Genomic DNA, 21,067 nt, shown 5'->3' with positions numbered 1-21,067 from the left:
AACAAAATAGGAACTAAAGTAGACTTACTGGTATTCTCCTATAGGCACATTGTGGTTCTGGCAATGGAAGAAATTTATATTACTGATGTGGAGGCAGTGGCCACTGGAGGTTCTGAAGGCAGGAAGAGGGAGAAATACAGGTGTAATATGGGGGAATTTTAGGGACTTGGGAATTGTCCTGAATGACACTGCAATGACAGATATCTTGCCATAACCTACAGAATTGGGTGCGAGAGAGTGTAAACTTCAATGTAAACTGTAATCCATGCTTAGTGGTAATGCTACAAAATGTGTTCATGGATTGCAATGAATGTACCATATAAATGTTGCTAATATGGGAAAGTGTGGGAGTGTGGAGAGTAGGGCATGTGGGAATCCCCTATATTTTTTATGTAACATTTATGTAATCTAAGTATCTTTTAAAAAATAAAATAAATAAAAGGCCCTTGAGAGAAACATACGAGATGACTGCTGGATAATAAAACGAGGACACATCAGCAATGGAGACTTAGCTCCAAATGCTGCTGGAAATTTAATTTGAACTTGGGAAATACATCTACTACAAATGTGTGTGAGAATGGAGATCTCACTTTTGTTTTAACTTTTGGCAGCACAGTAAGTGTACAAAGCAGCTTGACATTACTTGTGGTTAAAAGAAAACATTAGTTATCAAAATAATATTATCACAGTATAAGTTTCACATAGAGGTGCTGTTTGAGCTGGTAGTTTTAGCCCTCAGCTCGAAAAATTACACAAAAACTTTAGCAGTGCTAAAACTATTGAATTATTGTGTGATTATTCTGCAAGTCAGTATAATCAGCTTTCGTTTCTGACAAAAAATCACAGAATAAATGATGGTTAAGTCAACACAAGTGAACTTCATTGAACCAGTATTGATATCACTGGTTCAATTATACATGGCAGATTCAAATATTTTCTATAAAGTTCCTGCTGAAGAATGATATAATGAATAATCATGGGTTTTAACACCTTCCATTTTCACACGCTATGTACATTTTTCCAAATAAGCCTTTTTCTGGTCTCCACATATTTTGCAACATTTGTCTGTATTAATAACACATTTTAGCAGATTTCACTTCAGTTTGTACTGAATTTGTACTTTCAAAATCTTTGAAAATATTCTCATCTGTTCATAGAATCGAACTTTTCTGCCACTTCAAACTTGGAATCAATCAATTCCTCAAATAAACAACTGAACGATATTGGTAGTGTCCACTAACTCATCAAGACTCAAGGAATTTGAAATAATTTGCCTTGCTTTTCAATTAACTATTGCTGTTGCTCGCAATATCCTTAATTCTTAAAGCAACTGTTTTCACCAAAGACTAAAAGTCTTAAAGTTAATTTTTTCCTGGAAACTCTTCTTTTTGTTACTGCAATCAAACACCATGATTTAATGAACTTACAATCAGTAAATGGCTTTCTTTGTTCACTAAAATGAACCACTTGAAAATTCAGTTGCAACCTAATTTTTATTTTATATTTTTGTGGAGAAATTCTGCTGTGCTGAAATATTCCATTTAAATGTTCTAATTTATCTGACCATCACTTTCCTGTGATTTGGGAATATTTGATGAGTACATAATCTGTTAATGTCAATGTATTCTGTAATCTTTTAGCACAGCTATGGTGTTATTACATAATAAACACAATGCTGTGCCCTCTAATTCAAAAACAAAATGATCTATGCTCTACTGTGCCTTAAAAGCATGATATTTAAAATCTACTTTTATCTTATTTTTTTGGCTTGGTATGATGGGTATGCACTATTCAAAAAAAATAAAGACTATCATGACATGGTGACATGCATTGCACTTGAAACACTGTTAAGTTACTACAACACTGAGATTTTAGAGTGGTGAGCAGCACTGCAAAGCTATGAGAGCAGTCTGTCTCACAACAAATCAAATCTGTTGCAGCATAAAAGCAGCCATAGATAATATATACAATACATATAAAAAATGCACATGGCTGTAGCCCAATAAAACTTTGTGTACTGAAACATGAATTTCATATAATTCTCATGTGTCACAAAATATTATTCTTCTTTTGACTTTTTTCAACAATTTAAAAAATGTAAAAATCACTTTTAGCTCATGGACAATACAAAAAAAAAAAACAAAACAGGCAGTAAGCTAAATTTGACTAGTGGACCACAATTTGCCAACTTCTGCCATAAACCTTCAGTAATTAACAGGGTATCATGTTGGCAAAAGGACATATGAACAATGAAACAAAATAGAGTTTTGATGCAGACCACACATTCAATATATAGATATTCAACATTTTTGTCTCTTCAAAAAAAAATGACTGTAGAAAATTGGACATCCATAAGAAAAAAAATTACTTAATCTATACCTACCCCAAATTAAAAAAATAACTCTCAAACAATAAAACCTAAAAGCAAATATAGGAGAAAATAGTTGTGACCCTCTGGTAGGTAAAAACTTTTTACCTAGGATATTAAAAAGTACAAACCATTTTAAAATTTTTTGAAAAAGTGGACTTCATCAAAATTAAAAACCCCTATTCTTTGAAAGACCAAATTGAGAATATTAAAACACAAGACAAAAACTGGAAGAAGTGAGTGTGAATAAGAAGACAGGCTCAGAGGGGGCAAGATGGCGGCTGAGTGAACATCCCTGTTAGGGTCTTCTGCAGGGAATCGGCTGGGCGGCGTTGGAGACTCTTTGGGACCGGATTGTTTCGGGATTTTTGCTGGTCCGGAGGTATCTGGACATCGATTTGGAGGGAAGGTAACAGAGAGGATCCGTCTGTGAAATATACACGGAGATCCCAGCTACCTGTAGAGGATTCCCTCCTTGGGTAGGCGGAGACAAGGCATCTAGCCCCGCTCGGTGGGGCTGAGCCAGGCCGGGCTGCAGCGGCGGATGCCGGAGCCGGGCCGGGCTGCGCCGGCGGCGAGCGGGGCCGGGCTGGGCCGAGCCGGGCCGGGCGGCGTGCGGAGCCGGGCGGGGCCGGTTCAGGCCACGGCGGCGGGCGGCAGACGCCGGAGCCGGGCCTGGGCCGCTGTAGCAAGCAGAGCCGGGCGTAGCCGGGCCGGGCCGCGGCGGCGTATGGAGCCGGGCGGGGCCGGAGCAGGCCACGGCGGCGAGAGGCGGATGCCGGAGCCGGGCCTGGGCCGCTGTAGCGAGCGGAGCCGGGTGTAGCCGGGCCGGGCTGCGGCGGCGTATGGAGCCGGGCGGGGCCAGTCCAGGACACGGCGGCGAAAGGCAGACGCCGGAGCCGGGCCGGGCCGCTGTAGCGAGTGGAGCCGGGTGTAGCCGGCCGGGCCACGATGGCGTACGGAGCCAGGCGGGGCCGGTGCAGGCCGCGGCGGCGAGAGGCGGACACCGGAGCTGGGCTGGGCTGCTGTAGCGAGCGGAGCCGGGCGTAGCCGGGCCGGGCCGCGGCGGCGTACGGAGCCGGGCGGGGCTGGTGCAGGCCGCGGCGGCGAGAGGCGGACGCCGGAGCTGGGCCGGGCTGCTGTAGCTAGCGGAGACGGGCGGAGCCAGGCCAGGCCGCGGCGGCATAAGGAGCCGGGCAGAGCCGGTCCAGGCCTCCGCGGCGGGCAGCGGCAGGTGGAGCCGGGCCTGCGGAGGGGTTTCTGTTCTTTGTTTTTTTTTTTTTTTGGAGCATCTGCAGTACTGGGGAGTTCGTGGGCTCTGGGCGGCCTATTGGGGGTTTGTGGGAAGGGAGGTGCATGCAGACCCATTTGGGCAGACAGACGGGGGGTTTTAGGGCAAAGTGAGGGGAAGTTGTTGTTTTAGATAGTGTTGCAATTGTGACACGTGTATACCTGTATCTCTCTTCCCCCTATCCATTCCCCACCGTTTGCCCATCCTCTTTTTCTTTCTTCCTTTCTTCTTGTCTTTCTTTTTTTCTTTATTATAATTAGTTTTTTTTGTTTTTCGGTTTTCTCTTTCCCTCTTGTCCCTCATCTTCCACTTATTTTATTTTAATTCAAGTATACAATAGGTGCTACAGGGAACACCTCACATTTGCTGGGGTTTTCCCATCCTCCACTGTCTCATTTCTGTGTGAACTGATTTAGGCTACCTACACTATCCCCCTTCCCCTGCATCTTGATATCCACTATCATCTACTGTCTCTCCTATATTCCACCCCCCACCTCCCGTTCTTTGATCCACAAAGTGTCTAACTCTTAATTTCTAATACCTTTGTTCTGTTTTCTGTCTGTTATCCACTCTTGAAACTATTACCTTTCTTTTCTTTTTCCCTCTCTCATGAAAACAATAGCTTTGTAGTTCATACCATATTCCTCCCATATTCAGTCATCTACTTCATAAAAGGTACTCTACTCACAGCTATAACTCTATACAATCTACAGGAATCTAACCTCCATCCTCCCAGATCTCATATTCTTGCTTTGTTAACATACATCACCAATACTACTTTACATTTTTCCCTTGCTTACACAATTGCCTTTCCCCAACACTAATACTTTCCTCTAAAGTGAGCTTAACCAACAACAAGTAACTAGAATAAGAAGAAAAAAGTGACAATGAGAAGATATAACACCTATGCAAAAAAAACAACTAACTAACCTCCAAGAGCAGACAAAGAAGCTAAGGAACTGATTAAATTCGTCAAAATAAAGAGATGACCAGAAAGCAACAAAAATCTACAAACCAAACCAATAATCAGGAAAACATGGCTGAATCCAATCAACAAACCAATAATCACGAAGGGGAGCAAAACTGGGCACAAGCAATGAAAGATCTCAGAACATTTATCACCGACAAATTTGATGCAGTAATGAAAGAGGTTAACAACATGAAGACATCACTTGGAGGGGAAATTGCAGACATACACAAAAAGATAACAGATATGATGGGAATGAACACCACAGTTCAAGAAATCAAAAATACACTTGCAGCAAATATCAGCAGACTAGAAGAGACAGAGCAGAGAATTAGTGATGTGGAAGACAGTACATCAGAAATCAAACAGATAGTAGAAGGGGTCAATAAGAAGATAGAAAAAATCCAATTAGGATTTAGGGACCTGAATGACAATGCAAAATGCTCAAACATACGTATTATAGGCATTCCAGAAGGTGAAGAGAAGGGAAAGGGGTCAGAAGGAGTGTTGCAGGAAATAATGGCTGAAAACTTCCCAAATCTACTGAAAGAGACAGAGGTACATATCCAAGAAGCACAGCGCACTCCACAAGTCATAAACCCCAACAGGCCCACCCCAAGACATATACTTGTCAAATTATCCAAGGCTCAAGACAAAGAGAAAATCCTAAAAGCAGCAAGAGAAAAGAAAACCATCACATACAAGGGAAGCTCAATTAGATTAAGTGCTGATTTCTCTTCTGAAACCATGGAGGCAAGAAGACAGTGGTATGATATAGTCAAGGTACTTAAGGAAAAAAATTTCCAACCAAGAATACTCTATCCAGCTAAACTAGCATTCAAACATGATGGAGAGTTCAAAATATTCGCAGACAAACAGAAACTGAAAGAGTATACCAACAAGAAACCTCCCCTTCAAGAAATTCTAAAGGGAGTTCTGCAGGAAGAAAGGAAAAAACAGGAAAGGCAAAGTTGGAGGAGAGTATAAGACCAACAACAACAACAAAAAAGACAAAAAAAATATACAAACAAAATATGACAAACACAAATCCAATCAAAATATGGCTAACACAAATAATTCCTTGATAGTAATAACACTGAATGTCAACGGATTAAACTCACCTATCAAAAGATTCAGACTGGGACATTGGGTAAGGAAATATGACCCATCCATATGCTGCCTACAAGAGACACATCTTAGACCCAGAGACGCATGGAGATTGAAAGTGAATGGCTGGAAAACAATCATACAAGCTAACAATAACCAAAAAAAGGCAGGAGTAGCTATATTAATATCAGACAAAATAGACTTTAAATGTGAAACAATTGTGAGAGACAAAGAAGGATACTACATTTTAGTCAAAGGGAAAATCTGTCAAGAAGATCGAACAATCATAAATATCTATGTCCCTAACAAGGGAGCCTCTAAATACGTCAGGCAAACGCTGGAAAAACTAAGTGAAAGAATAGATACATCTACAATTATAGTGGGGGATTTTAATACACCACTATCAACTCTGGACAGAACATCTCAAAAGAGAATCACCAAAGAAACAAAACATCTGAATAGTATATTAGAGGAGCTCGACCTAATAGACATATATAGATCGCTACACCCAAACACAGCAGGATATACATTTTTCTCAAGCGCACATGGATCATTCTCCAAGATAGATCATATGCTAGGCCACAAAGAAAGGCTGAACGAATTCAGAAAGATTGAAATCATACAAAACATTATCTCTGACCACAGTGGAGTCAAGCTGGAGATTTGCAAGGGACAGAAGCCCAGATTTCACACCACGATTTGGAAATTAAACAGCACACTCTTAGAAAAACAGTGGGTCAAAGAGGAAATCTCAAAAGAAATCAATGACTACCTTGAAACAAATGATAATGATAACACAACATACCAAAATTTATGGGATGCAGCAAAAGCAGTACTGAGAGGGAAGTTTATAGCCATAAATTCATATATCAAAAAAGAAGAAAGAGCAAAAATTGAAGAACTAACTGCACATTTGAAGGAATTAGAAAAACAACAACAAAGTAACCCAACAGGAAGAAGGAAGGAAATAACAAAGATAAGAGCAGAACTAAATGAAATAGAAAATAAGAAAGCACTTGAACAGATAAACAAGACCAAGAGCTGGTTTTTTGAGAAGATTAACAAAATTGACAAACCTTTAGCAACACTAACAAAGAAAAAAAGAGAGAAGATGCAAATACACAAAATAAGAAATGAGAAAGGCGATATCACCACTGACCCCACAGAAATAAAGACTATCATAAGAGGATATTTTGAAAAACTATATTCCAACAAAAATGACAATCTAGAGGAAATGGACAAATTCCTAGAAACACATAAGCAGCCCATATTGACAAAAGAAGAAATTGATGATCTTAACAAACCAATCACAAGCAGAGAGATAGAATCAGTTATTAAAAATCTCCCAACTAAGAAGAGCCCAGGGCCAGATGGCTTCACAGGTGAATTCTACAAAACATTCCGGAAAGAACTGACACCAATCCTGCTGAAACTATTCCAGAACATCGAAACAGAAAGAACATTACCCAACTCCTTCTATGATGCCAACATTACCCTAGTACCAACGCCAAACAAAGACATCACAAGAAAGGAAAATTACAGACCAATTTCTCTAATGAACCTAGACGCAAAAATACTTAACAAAATACTTGCTAATCGTATTCAACAACACATTAAACGTATTATACACCATGACCAAGTGGGATTCATCCCAGGTATGCAAGGATGGTTCAACATAAGAAAATCAATCAACGTAATACACCATATAAACAGATTGAAGGAAAAAAATCACATGATTATATCTATTGATGCAGAAAAAGCATTTGACAAAATACAGCACCCTTTCTTGATAAAAAACACTCCAAAAGATTGGAATACAAGGGAATTTTTTGAACATGATAAAGAGTATATATGAACCTAAAGCCAATATTGTTTACAATGGAGAAATCCTAGACTCCTTCCCTCTAAACTCAGGAACAAGACAAGGATGCCCACTGTCTCCACTCCTATTTAACATTGTCTTAGAAGTACTTGCTCGAGCACTGAGGCAAGAACCAGAAATAAAAGGCATTCAAATTGGAAAGGAAGAAGTCAAAATTTCATTATTTTCAGATGACATGATCCTCTACATAGAAAACCCTGAGAGATCTACAACAATGATTCTAGAACTCATAAATGAGTTTAGTAAAGTTGCAGGTTATAAGATCAATGTGCAAAAATCAGTAGCATTTCTGTACACCAATAATGAGCAAGATCAGGAGGAAATCAAGAAACAAATACCATTCACAATAGTAAATAAAAAAATCAAATACTTAGGAATAAATTTAACTAAAGAGGTAAAGAACTTATACACCGAGAACTATACAAGATTGTTCAAGGAAATCAAAGAAGACCTAAATAAATGGAAGACTATTCCTTGTTCATGGATAGGAAGACTGAACATTATTAAGATGTCTATCCTACCAAAACTGATCTACACATTCAATGCAATCCCAATAAAAATCAATGCAGCCTTCTTTAAGGAACTAGAAAAACTAACTATGAAATTTATTTGGAAAGGAAAGAGACCCCGAATAGCCAAAGACATACTGAAAAAGAAAAACGAAATTGGAGGAATCACACTACCTGACTTCAAAACATACTATAAAGCTATGGTGGTGAAAACAGCATGGTATTGGCATAAGGAGAGACACATGGACCAATGGAATCGAATTGAAAACTCTGATATAGAACCTCACATGTACAACCACATAATATTCGATAAAGCCACCAAACCCTCTCAACTGGGAGAGAGTGGCCTATTCACCAAATGGTGTCTGGAGAACTGGATAGCCATATGTAGAAGAATGAAAGAGGATTACCATCTCACACCTTATACAAAGATCAACTCAAGATGGATCAAAGACCTAAATATAAGAGCCAAGACCATAAAAACCTTAGAAAGCAGTGTAGGGAAACATCTACAGGACCTTGTAATAGGAAATGGATTTATGAATATCTCACCAAAAGCACGAGCAGCAAAAGAACTAATAGATAAATGGGACTTCCTCAAAATTAAAGCCTTCTGCACCTCAAAGGAGTTTGTCAAGAAAGTAAAAAGGGAGCCCACACAGTGGGAGAAAATATTTGGCAATCATATATCTGATAAGAAACTTATAACTTGCATATATAAAGAACTCCTATATCTTGAAAATAAAAAGATAAACAACCCATTTAAAAAATGGGAAAAAGACTTAAACAGACACTTCTCCGAAGAAGAAATACAAATGGCAAGAAAGCACATGAAAAAATGTTCCAAATCTCTAGCTATCAGGGAAATGCAAATCAAAACTACAATGAGATACCATCTTACACCCATAAGATTGGCAGCTATGAAAAAAACAGAAGAATACAAGTGCTGGAGAGGATGTGAAGGAAGGGGAACACTCATCCACTGCTGGTGGGAATGCAGAAGGATCCAACCATTCTAGAGGACAGTATGGCGGTTTCTCAAAAAACTAGCCATAGATTTGCCATATGACCCAGCAATACCACTGCTGGGTATATACCCAGCAGAACTGAAAACAAGGACACAAACTAATATATGTACACCAATGTTCATAGCAGCATTGTTCACTATTGCCAAAAGTTGGAATCAACCCAAATGCCCATCAACAGATGAGTGGATCAATAAAATGTGGTATATACACACAATGGAATACTACTCGGCTGTAAGAACAAACACACTACAAACACATGTGATAACATGGATGAATCTTGAGAACCTTATGTTGAGTGAAGCAACCCAGACATTGAAGGACAAATACTACATGACCTCAATGATATGAAATAAACAAGCTGCCCTAGATAGCAAGAGACTGAACGATAGGCTTACAGGAAATCGGAGGGTGGAGGAAGGATATGAGCCGATGTCTCCAAGGGTGGAATTTAAGACGAGATGGTGGTAAGTATGAACACAAAGAAGAGATAAAAGGGGGGCAAGGGGGTGCCTTTGGTTGGGGCTTTGCGGGTTTGAGGGTGGCTGGGGAGGGACGGATGGGTAACGTTGCCCAAAAGTGGGGGGAGGGAGGGGTAGCATACGAACACAGGAGAGGGTCAGGTGTTGGTGGAGAATAAAATGCCGAGAAAATCATATCAAAATATAATAAAGAGGGTTACCTGTTTAGAATGCTCGGAGGGGAGGGTCTGATGCAGGACGGGCTCCTGGGGAATGTCTAAATGCTCATTCTGCCAGAGTGGGTGACACTATGGGGTAGAAACCCAAGTAGTGAGAGTGGGGGTGGACCCACATCCTGGGGAGGACTAATGCCATCAAATAGAGGGAACTGTATCCCTCGAGAGAAAGGGTGGCTCCCAGGGCATTGGGGCAGTTGAGCAAGTTAGGCCCTGAACACTATTCCATCTATCTCTGGAAGTGGCTCCTCAGGAAACGGAGGTTGGCTGTCACTTTGGGCACCAAGGTGGAAGGGAAAATGGACGTTAAATGTGTGGAACCAAAGTAAATGGGGGGTAAGAGAGGAGTTTCTTGAGAGTACACAAGGATGGATATAAAACATGCAATATTACACCATAACATATAGGAGATGACAGACTGATAATGTAAACCATAATGTAAAACATAGGATAACTAAAAATGTAAAGAACTGTGTATCCTAAAGTATGCACCATAATGTAAGCACAGATGTCACCTTGTTAGAAAGCTAATGTCTCAGACTCTGTACATCACTTTAAGTAAATATGATATGAATAGGGCATAAGAGTATCACTGTGGAAGGGAAAAGGTTTTCTGGTGGATGTGTGGGAGTGCTGTATATTATATATATACATTGCTGTGGTCTAGGACTCCTGTGAAGAAAAGCTGAATAATTAGGGGGGGGGGGAAAGATAGGATGTGGAATTTTTTCAAGTCAACATTCTTTATCTAAGCTCTTTATCTAACTTTATCCAAGTTCTTTATCTATCCTTTAAACCCATCGCTATATGCCATTCCCTAGTAAGGGACCATGACATTATATTGGGCTTCAAATTTCGGGGAGTTCTGGATCACAGAGTGTTTCAACAATGGCAATGGAGGGATACTGGTATGGGACACCAATGACAGGTGATATATGGCTGACAGGGAGCTGTACAGAACATATGTCCAGGGTGCATGGTAATGTTTGGATATACTCATAGTGGCAACAATTAAAAACCACAGCAGGGGGGGTACTGGGTTCCTGGCCAGTGGTGCTCTGTCGTGGTCCCTAGGGGAGCAGCGACAGTCTCCCAGGTACAGCGGCGGGGACCGGGAGGGAGTGAGGGTTCAACAGTGAGCCCCTGATGCTAATGACTATGCTTGTGAGCTGATAAGCCTAAAATAAGAACAAGGCCTAGAGCAACATTGTGCCTGGGAATTTCCTCCTGTCAGCCTTCATGTTACTCAAATGTGGCCAGTCTCGAAGCCAAACTCAGCATATAAATGCAATGCCTTCCCCCCAGCATGGGACATGACACCCGGGGATGAGCCTCCCTGGCAACGAGGGACCACTATCAACTACCAACTGATGATGCAACTGGAAAATGACCTTATATGGAAGGTTCAATGCGGATCAGCAGAATATCTATGTCTACATAAAATACCATGACTTTAAAATGCTGTTTGACCTAAAGTAAGGGGGAAATGGAAAGGAGACATGGGTTTATATGGCTACGAGTTTCTAAAAAAGAGTCTGGAGGCTGGCAGAAGGATTGCCCTCATGCACAACTGAGCAGAGTCAGAGAGACAGATAAAGCAGATACAACCCCCAGATATTGGTTCCTTTGAGGGCTAAAGAGACCCATGGGAGTTATGGTCATGGCCAATGGGGTTAACTAACAGGGCAGATGGCCCCTCTTTGGAAATGGTGTTTATGTGTGATGAATCTGGACTCAGATGGGATCTCCCTTCATAAGACTTTCATGCTAATGTGCTGGAGGTGCAGTTAATGTTGGGGTTTAAGATATATTTAGGGGATTTGAATCTCTGGACTGACAATGTGATAGCCAGGTCCTGAGCCTCAACAGACTCCAGCACCTACAATCTGATCTATTGGACTTACCACACTCAGCTAAGATGGAGTTGAAGAAGGACAACCACCACACCATGGAGCCTAGAGTGATTACAACTGAAAATGGGAGGACTGCATCCAGCATCCATGTGGAATCTGAGCCTCCTCTTGACATAGAGGTGCAATCGACACAACCAATCCAATGTCCACATAGAAGAGGTGGCATTGGATTGGGAAAAGTAGACATGGTGGACGATGGGTATGGGGAAAGGCAGGAAGAGATGAGAGGTGGAGGCGTCTTTGGGACATGGAGCTGCCCTGGATGGTGCTTCAGAGGTAATCACCGGACATTGTAAATCCTCACAGGGCCCACTGGATGGAATGGAGGAGAGTATGGGCCATGATGTGAACCATTGTCTATGAGGTGCAGAGGTGCCCAAAGATGTACTTACCAAATCCAATGGATGTGTCATGATGATGGGAACGAGTGTTGTTGGGGGGGGGAGAGGGGGGGTGGGGTTGGGGTTGAATGGGAACTCACATATATATTTTTAATGTAATATTATTACAAAGTCAATTAAAAAAAAAGAACCATAAAAAAAAACTGGAAGAAAATATTTTCAAGACTCTTAGCTGATAAAACACTGATATCAAGAACATATAAATAACTCACATTTCAATAATAAGAAAAAATATTTAAATAGGCAAAAATATTTGAACATGTATTTCAACAAAAAAGAGGTTTGTTTAGTGGATATGCACATCAAAACATGCTCGACACCATTGTTATTATGGAAATATAATTCAAAACCACATTGAGATTCCACTCCACATATATTAGAATAGTAAAAGTAAAAATATTGACAATATCAAGTGCTGGCAAGAATACAAAGCAACAGGAACTCTCTGTTGTCAGAAATGCAAAAATGGTACAGCCACTCTGAAAAACAATTATTATTTTAAACATACATTTACCACATGTACAGAAATCTCACCCTTAGGAACTTATGTAAATGAAATGAAAACCCATTGCCATGCACAGAATAATGGTCCCCAAAGATTTCTATATCCTAATCCCCAGAACCTATGAATATGGCAGATGGCAAAAGGAAATTAAGGTTGCAGACAGAATTAATGTTGCTAATTAGCTGATCTTAAAATAAGGAGATTATCCTGTACAATCTGGGTTTGCTCAGTGTAAGCACAGGGGTCTGTAAATAGAGAATCAGAGTCAGAGAAAATGTGACAACAGTAGTAGGGGTCATTATGATTTGACTGAAGGCTTTGAAGATGGGACAGGGCCACAAACAAAGAAACGCATGCAGCCTCAAAAAGCAGGAAAAGGTAAGGAACCGTAATCTCCTTGAGAACCTCCAGAAAGGCAACCAACCCTGCCAACACCTTGATTTTAGTCCAGCAACACCCACTTTAGACTTCTGATCTACAGAACTATAAAATAATAAATTTGTGTTAAGCTAATACATTTGTGGTCATTTCTAACCACAGCAATAGAAAACTAAAATATCTATGTACACACAAAATCCTGTTAAGTGAATGTTTATAGTAGCTTTATTTATAACTGCAAAAAGCTGGAAACAACCCAAATGTCCATCAACTGGTAAATGAATATTTAATATATTGAAGTAATTAATACAATGTAGTTCCACTATAAATAAAAGGGAACAGGCAACTGATACATGCAAGAATATGAATGAGCCTTAAAAGGATTATGCTAAGAGAAAAATGCCAGATTAATCATGTAAATTCCTGGCATTAGCAAAAATTCCTTGGAGAATTCCAGACCTTTCAAAGGCTATGAATCAGTGGAACCACACACAGATTTCTAAGAGGTAAAGGGGGAAAAAATTAATATTATGCTTATAGCTTGGATAAATAGACTTTGCTTATATGTATGATATGATAAATGTGATATAGAATGGAGTTGGGAAGTTGGAAGGCCCTGAGAAGAGTGGAGGGACTGACTAGGATAGAGCGGGAAGGACTAGGGGATCACCTTCCTCTTTGGGCCCCCATATCCACCCTAAACAACCTTTTGTGATTGTTCTACAGCTTTGGGACGTAGACTGTAGTCTAGAGAACACATTCTTAGTGCCTAATTGCCTGAGGTAGCAATGCACTTCAAAGGAGGCAACAGTGTTTAGCTTAAGCTCACCCTAATGGGCAGCTGATTCAATATTCTACTTCCTGTGGGAGGTGGGACTTCTCCTTCAGTTATTGTCTTCCAGAGAAAACAACCTTTCCAACACTTGTAAAAGACATCAATCAGGCTGAGCCCAGCTCCCAGCACACATGGATTCTCTTTTGATCCTCTCCCTCTCCCCACTTTTCAAAATCAATTGTGGGATCTAAGCCCCCTCTTGATATAGAGATGGAGTGAACATCACCATCTCAGTTTCCACAGAATGGAGGAACAGAATATGGATTAGAGCGCACTTACTGGTATTCTACTATAGAACTATTGTGACTAGTAATGGAAACAACTGTAGCCTTGATGTGGAGAAAGTGGCCACGGTAGTTGCTGAGGGCAGGGAGAGGGAAGAAGAGATGTGATGTGGGGGCATTTTCTGGACATGGAGTTACCCTAAATGATATTGCAGGGACAGATACTGGACATTATATATCCTTCCAATAACCCACTGAATGGACTGGTGGAGAGTGTAAACTACAATGTACACTATTATCCATGTGATGCAGCAGTGCTCCAAAATGTATTCACTAAATGCAATGAATGTGCCACAATGATGAAAGAGGTTGTTGATGTGGGAGGAGTGGGGTGGGATGGGTGTGGGGTATATGGGAACCTATTATATTTTTTAATGTAACATTTTTTTAATCTATGTATCTTAGAAAAATACAATTAAAAATATTTTTAAAAAATAAAGTTTCCTGGTTATCTCATGTTAAAAAAAAAGAAATCAATTGTGTAGACACAGAGAGAGACCAGAGACAGAGTCTCCTGAAAGAAGAGAAGATCATGTTTCAAGGGGAACAGTTTGGGCAGGGTAGGGTTTCTATCTGAAGCTCACAGACCATCTGCCCCAGTGGGGTAAAGCCCTCCGGGATAAATTCTCAAGCATGGGAATCCAATAGTCAAAGTCCCTCACACGGATCACTTTCTCGTCTCAGGTGACTTTGGGCCAAGCTTTTCCTTTGTGTTAAGTCTGATCTGGAGAGCAATGCTGGCCCTCAGAAAGCCTCTGTTCAGATGCTAGAGCTGGAGATCTGCCCTCAGTGAGCAGGACTATTGACTAAAAATTCAGTTAAAGATGACAGAAAGGCCTTTGAGTTTTTCAAAGCTGAAAAATAGAAAATATTTTTGTTGATTTGAAATATGAATAAAAGGAAAAGAACCCAGAACTCCATTAATTCAAATATAGAAAGACTCATTACCGATGAATGATGACTATCTGCAGTTTGCATAGTGAGAGTGAGAGCTAAGTTTCCACCTTCATTCTTTCTTTCAGTATCAGTGAAGAACCTCAAGAAGAGAGCCAAAAGGGGGAACAACCAAAACCTCTAGTTACTCCAAGGATTAACCTTACTTCACCTGCCCATGGAGTCCCATATCCACAATCTCTGAGGGTATTAGTCGCCAGAGCCAGTCCCTCTCAGAAGACAGAGCCCTCAGCAAAGAGACCCACGGAAGGAAGGAAATCAGAACTTGGGACACTTCCAATACTTTGCTCTACACATCCATTAAGATGAAAATGGGATGGTACTGAGCCATGGGTCTTGCCCACTAGGTGGCAAAGCAAGATGTAGAGGAACAAAGATTGGCTTGTTTTGGGGACAGAACCATCTTGAGTTTGAACAGGTTGCTTAATTTCCCTAAGGCTCAGATTCCTCCAAGAGATCACTACTCTACTGGCCAATTTAGCCACAGGACCATTGGGAGGTTCACATGGGATAATGTGTGGGAAAGCAGTTTGTAAATTATAAAGCACTATATATGCTTTCACCTCACAATTGTCATTGACCATTTGTTCTTCTATCTATGCTTATGTCTTTCAAAGTCTAACCTTCTAAATCTTCCAAGAAAAGACTTTATACTCAGCCACCTATGTGAACCCTTTTCTGCTATCATGATCACTTGTAACCAAGTCACCTGGTTGCCCAGGATAGAGAACTTGTCAGAAAAGAACTGAGATGGCATCGAAACTGCTCTTTCTTCAGAAAAGGTGAATTAATCTCCTTTTCTTTTCTTTATTATTCTAGGCATGGCCTATGCAATTTCTAAGTCCTAATGCAGTTTGGGGGAACATGGAAGAGAGAACCAAAAGGAAAGAGAATGTGAAAAAAGCCTGAGGATGAGAGACAAAAAGCACATTGCCAATTCAGGATGTGGTGACAGCCAACCTGCCAGGTGCTCTGGTTCCATTCTGCTCCTGACTGAAGCTTATACCTCCTGTCTCCCACAGCTGCTACCTGGACAAGCTTTGGGTTACAGTGGTACCAAGATTTCTGCTCAAAGGAGAGTGACTGAGCAACGGCATAAGTTGACCAGCTATTTGGGGAGACTGGAAATACTGCTCCCCCATTGCCTCCCTTGGCTTCTATGCCTTCTATCTTAGTTTCCTGGGGTTGTCATAATAAAGTACCCCAAAATGGGTAGCTTAAAACAACAGAAATTTATTGTCTCACAGTTCTAAAATCTAGAAGTCTGAATCAATGTGTCAGCAGGGCCATGCTTGCTCTGAAGTCTGGGTGGCGGTGGCTTCCCTGCAATCCATGGCATTCCTGACTTGTGACATAGCTCAGTCTCTGCCTCTGTCACATGGTTGTTCTCTCTCGCTCACTACTAACTCTTTATTACCTCTTGTAAATGAGAAATGTGGCACCCACAGGGGATCAGAAAAAACATGCATCTTAGGAACTCTCCTTCTTTGATCCAGACCCTCAACAGGGGCTAGAAGCCCACATTACTCAGGTTGGAGTAAAACAAAAGGAGGAGGTGGGTCCTATCTGTCCAGGTCACTGAATTCCTACATCTGTTTAAGCTGAGAGAGGCCAAATCTGGACCCCTTCTCCAGCCTGCCTTTCTCTCTTCAAGCTCCTTAAAGGAAATTACGACAAGCAATTCAGTCCCCACTCTGGATAATCCTCACCCTGCCCTCTCACCCATAGAAGCGGATGACCAGGGGACCTATGACTTCTTGGATTAGTCATGGGATTGCAGAGACCCCTGTGACCCAGGATAGTAGACAAACATTTCAGCTCCTCACACCCAGCATCATGGGCAAAATCTGGCAAAGGGGGACTTCACAGATGATAAACAGAGGAAGCTCAGAGCAAACTACAAGTTCAACAACAGCAGCAATGAGTCCAGTGAATTGAGCAGGAGTTGTGCCCCCAAGAAATTCCATTCACATAATAGTAATAGTGCCACTTACAGAGGAAAGGTCACCAAAGAAAGGGCTCGGTATACACTTTGGGAAAAGGAAGTTGCAAATCAATCTAGGAATTCCTTAGAGGGCCAGAATCTAGACTGTCAAGTCAAGGAATCCTCAGCTCTAAAGCCACATTTGGAAGATGTCCTGAGAGTCAGCTGTGAAATTTTCAAAAGCAAACCAGAATCTGAATAGTTTAGGGGTTCCAGTGACCAAGAAGTGTTCCCCACTACCAATAACACCAGTTGACCATGATTCACAATAGTCATGCTTTAAAGTAAAGCTTGCTGGTGAGTTAAAGTTCAAATTGGAAGTAACACCTCAGAGTTGGTCTTTGTGCCTTCACAGAATATAGTAAATAGTTTAGGCTTTTCAGGCTACAGTCTATGTCACATATTATTCCTTTTTGAAAAATCTATTTTAAAAATGTAAAAAACATTATTTTTAGCTTGGGGGCTGTACCAAAAGAATATCCCAAAGCCAAATGTCCTCAAGTTGGAGTTGGAGTTGGCCCAGAAAAATAAGACCACAGACTTAGATTTAGATTCTAACTTCTCACAATTCACTCACCAAGTGTTCTCAGTGAGTAGACGGCAGCTTCTCGGGTGCTGTGCATCCCTGTGGAGGCTAGGAGGAGCAGCCTGGGCAAGCAGGAACCCTGGATCCTGAACCTTCTAGCCCTATAGCAAATCTAGGACAAGAATTTGGCTTCACATGATGAGAGGGGACTCTAGGAGACAAAAAGGAGGAAAGCATCGAGAAATGGATGCAGAATTAGAGACTTTCCAAGCCAGAGGGAGGAGCCACCATGCAAAGGGACTACTAGTCACCCATGTAAGCAAGAATATGCCTTTCCTGACACAGAATGGAGAGGATTCTCCAAAGGGTACTTTAGGTAAAATGATGAGGGGCTTTTTCCAGATACTTAACCCCAAAAGAAAAAGGTCAATGGGCTTGGAGTTTCCCTATAAAAAGGCAAAGTAGTGTCAAGCTCTGTGCAGAATCCAGGCCAGGTAGAAATGGAAACTGTCTTTATGGGAAGTAGGAACACTGAAGCTCAGGTGCACTGAAGAGATATAGGCCCAGCCTAGAGAACACACTGAGACCTGGGCATGTACTTCATTCACAGGGTGAAAGTTAGCTCTGGAAGGGCCCATGAATGGGTATTTCTACAATTACAGGTCTCCCTCCTACCTCATGCAAAGGAAAAGTACTGAGTGCCAGGTCATGAAGCCATCAAAGCTGCACTGACAGAGGTGTTCACGTAGGGACAGGCAGGTCAACGACATGGACAGACATCCATGAGAATTGTAAAAGTGAGTATCAACAACCATGCCTGAAGTATCCTCCCCACAAGCCCCAAGGTCTCTCATAACCAAGGATACTTTTTCTTTGAAAATATATTTGTGGTTTTTTTTTTTTTCAATAGGAGCATGTTGCCTTACATCTGTAACAGGTTTAGGGAATAAATTTAGGATATCTCAGAAGTTTGGATTTGGAAAAAGAAGCTTGCTAGCTTTGGCTCTTTTAAATGCCTTTTTGAATTTCTAAAAGGTGACCAGATGTATGAAGCAGTTGACTGTGGCACTTACCCACTCCCATTCTCCTAGTTCCTTCATTTATACCTATGCAGATGTCTATTTTTTAATTTGGTTTTGAATTAACAATATTACCAATGTTTGTGTGTGTGTAGATGTGTGTGTGTGCATATTTTAGGAGTGCTTTGTCAATGTGAGAAAAGCCAACAAGGCCTCCTCTCTAGGAGCTCCCCTTCTCCCACTACTATGCAGGCATAACAGGACCAGAAATCCCTACTCAGCTTCTAGGAAGGCCACAACAAAAGTAGCTTCACAAAGCCCAAAGGGAAAAAACTAGAATTTGGTGGTGGCCAGGCCCTGATTTCAGAGCTGAGAGGAGAAACCTGTGATCCTGAATCCCTTGGTGGCGAATAGGTCCCACCTGCCCCAAGACACTTCTTTTCTCTCAGATAAAGGCTGAAGAAATGGATTCTGCTCTCCACTTTTCAGTGTAGGCTTTAATATAGAAGTCTACCATCTTCCCTTCCTCTACTCTATCATACTTTAGAGCAGGAGGGACTACAGAAATTCCAGCTCTGGGTACATATGAGCAGAGGAGCCATGGAGAGGCTGCTCAGGACCATGTTTGCCTCCCAGCCTGAATAAACATGGTCTCATACTCAATGACCCTTTCATGAGTGCCAAACCCAAGAGTGGGCAGAAGCTGCTCTATGAGTGGCATATCTGTGGGCATATGAGTGTAGTAACCTGATACTCTGAACCAAGAGTGGAATGGGCTGGTAAAGAAATATCTTTCCTTTCTGTTTCTTGCCTCCAATAGGAGGAGGACAGGGGAAAAGGAGAGCAGAGAGAAGGATTTAGCAAGTCTGAGAGAGGGAAGGGACATGCAATTCCAGGCTTGAATGAGGGATCTCTGAGGGATGAAACGGGGTCCCTGTTATGGGACGAGTGGGGTCCCGTTGTGGGATGAGCGGGGTCCCTTTTAAGGGACGAGTGGGGTCCCATTGTGGGACGAGCGGGGTCCCTGTTAAGGGATGAGTGGGGTCCCGTTGTGGGACGAGAGGGGTCCCTGGCGTGGGGAAGAAAGCCTCCTATGGCCACTGAGGCTTCCCTCGGGGGCTCCGAAGGTGTGGAGGGCGCACGACCCAGGAAGGAGTCGTGGAGACAGGCTGATGGCACAAGTCTGGTCTATTGTGGAAGGGGATGCAGATTTATAGGATTGGGGAGTGGTGTGGCGGGTTCTGATTGGCTAGGGCAAATGCTGTTTCCATATAAGGCAATGTTCTGGCATTGGGCTAGTGATTGGCCAGTAGAGTATGTGCTAACTCTTGATAGGCTGAAGCTGTTGCTGGGCAAACAGCGTACTAAGAGATTAGGTTTAAGGGAGGGGGGAGGGGAAGTGAGAGCTGGGCTAGGCGGGAGATAGGAAGGGGGAGGGTGGGGAAGGGAGAGGCTGGCTAGCCGTTAGCAGCAAAGGCCTAGTCAGGCGTGGTCACCTTGTCTAGGCCCAGTGGGCAGAGGCGGTGTCACCTCTTGTCGCACTGTTTGCCACTGAGGCAAGCTGGGTGCCCCTCCTCCCACAGATCTCTACATATCTTCAAGTATTTGTAGCCCAGGACATATAAATTGACCTTCAGTCTGGGTCATATTTCCCCCACCCTCACTCCAAAACAGCCCAGTCCTGAATGAGGAAAGACAGAATACTTTCCTGAAGAGAGTGCCATTTTACATTTCAGAAAATAGAAAATGTTCGGTGCAGCATATTATTTGTACATATTGGGGGTGGGGGAGTAATGGTTATGGTAGACCCTCCAGTGGTCAGGGGAAAATAGGGTAGAAGCTGCTTAAGGATCTGTTGTGTGTATGTGGTGTTAATGTGTCTGGGAAATGAAATTTGAACTCAACAATAAGGTCCCCCCCTGATGGGCACTTGGAGATGGGAAGCCCACAACATGGAGATTCTTCATTGTTTATGGGGCAGCCACCTAGTACCTGGGGGAAAAGGTAGACAACAAATGAGGGAAAGGTTGGGGGTAGAATGTATGGGATAAGAAGAAAAGGAATGACCCAGCTGGTGGGAAGGAATGGAAACATCCCATTATTCCTATTCACGATCCACCAACACACAACCTGACCCACTCCTTACCTCTCTGAGGTCAATCTGAGCACCATAGAACAGTGGGACAGCTCAGAGGAAGTATGCATGAGCTTTTCTGTAATCATGAAGGCAACATCTGCAGGAAAGTTGTCTGGTGAGGCAAATTCTTTGAGGAAAGTGATCTTGGTATCTCCCTCTAATCAGATTTTATGACAATAGGCAGGATCTTGTCCTCAGTGTTCACTGTTCATCAATCACATGTTTAGAGGAGCAATGGTAGATCTTTTCCAGGGACACCTGCAAATCACGTACTATGGGTGAGTC

At 42.0% G+C, this 21,067-nt stretch overlaps 1 long non-coding RNA gene across 12 annotated transcripts in view; it reads right to left on the bottom strand.

Moving 5' to 3' along the window:
• The window catches only part of LOC131273456 (uncharacterized), a 407,742-nt gene that overhangs the window by 257,823 nt on the left and 128,852 nt on the right, over positions 1 to 21,067 (bottom strand). For all 12 annotated transcript variants that reach the window (XR_011645849.1, XR_011645848.1, XR_011645847.1 and 9 more), the window contains 2 exons: positions 20,792 to 21,040; positions 17,678 to 17,837 (listed from right to left, as the gene is read on the bottom strand). This is a non-coding gene — a long non-coding RNA (uncharacterized lncRNA). The remainder of the gene's footprint in view (positions 1 to 17,677; positions 17,838 to 20,791; positions 21,041 to 21,067) is intronic.

Source organism: Dasypus novemcinctus, chromosome 15, assembly GCF_030445035.2.
Source record: "Dasypus novemcinctus isolate mDasNov1 chromosome 15, mDasNov1.1.hap2, whole genome shotgun sequence".
NCBI classification, from domain to species: domain Eukaryota; kingdom Metazoa; phylum Chordata; class Mammalia; order Cingulata; family Dasypodidae; genus Dasypus; species Dasypus novemcinctus.
The sequence above is the reverse complement of the archived record's forward strand: the minus strand, read 5'-3'. Positions and strand labels throughout refer to the sequence as shown.